The sequence below is a fragment of the Anser brachyrhynchus genome (genome assembly GCF_964034855.1).
Source record: "Anser brachyrhynchus genome assembly, chromosome: 20".
NCBI lineage: Eukaryota > Metazoa > Chordata > Aves > Anseriformes > Anatidae > Anser > Anser brachyrhynchus.
In genome coordinates, this window is record NC_137713.1 from 4,357,137 (window position 1) to 4,357,933 (window position 797).

The 797-nt window shown below is 49.8% G+C and overlaps 2 protein-coding genes across 6 annotated transcripts in view; one reads left to right on the forward strand and one right to left on the reverse strand.

Moving 5' to 3' along the window:
• Window positions 1-797, forward strand: part of LHFPL7 (LHFPL tetraspan subfamily member 7) — a 64,099-nt gene that overhangs the window by 13,108 nt on the left and 50,194 nt on the right. The window lies entirely within an intron of this gene.
• Window positions 1-797, reverse strand: part of SPATA22 (spermatogenesis associated 22) — a 69,209-nt gene that overhangs the window by 10,359 nt on the left and 58,053 nt on the right. The gene's annotated exons all lie outside the window — the stretch shown is intronic.

Consider the following 797-nt stretch of genomic DNA (forward strand, 5'->3'; position numbering starts at 1 on the left):
CCCAATCCTGGGTTCCCCAGCAGCACAGCAGGTCCCACAGGTGTCATCCCTCTGTCTGCCCTGACTTCTCCCCCCTGAAATCAGAACTTTGCTGCTGTTTTCCCATGCTACAACAACAACTCAGGGAATTTGGCAGGGTACCACAGGCATGAGCTCTATACTACCAAACACTGAGCCAGGCCACCACATTTTCTAGTAAAGGGCCAGGTGCATGCATCCAGGAGCATGAAACCTGCCATAAAGTGCATGAGCAGCAGCACGGGCAGATCCAGGAACAGCCCCTGCACCGTATCAGACCAGCACCCTGAGCCACACTCACATAACCCAGGTGCAGAGACCAAACCAAATGAGGCCCAGTCCTGGGAGCAGCCCACAGCAAGTGGCAGGGAGGCTCAGGCTGCGTCTTTAACATTTTCCTGCTATTTTTAGAGAACCAAGTCATGCCTTTTCCAGCCCCAGGTGGAAGGAAGATAGAAAATTCGTGCAGATAGAGCAGAGCACTAATTGCAGACGCAGACATGCCATCAGGGTTCAGAGCTGGGCTAATTGCCACCATACGTTGAGCACATGATTCCTGATGCCTGGCATCCACTCCATAGAAAAAAAAAACAAACATATCCACACAAATGACAAGAGGATGATCCCTAATGAGAGTAAACGAACAGCAGAGCAATAGAGGACGAATATTTGCTCAGCTCTCACACCCTACAAGAAAGGCAAAGCTGCCTCTCAGAGATTAGAGATATGGCTCACTCTCCAAGCACAGTGCCATCTCACTAAAATTACCTTTAAATTAC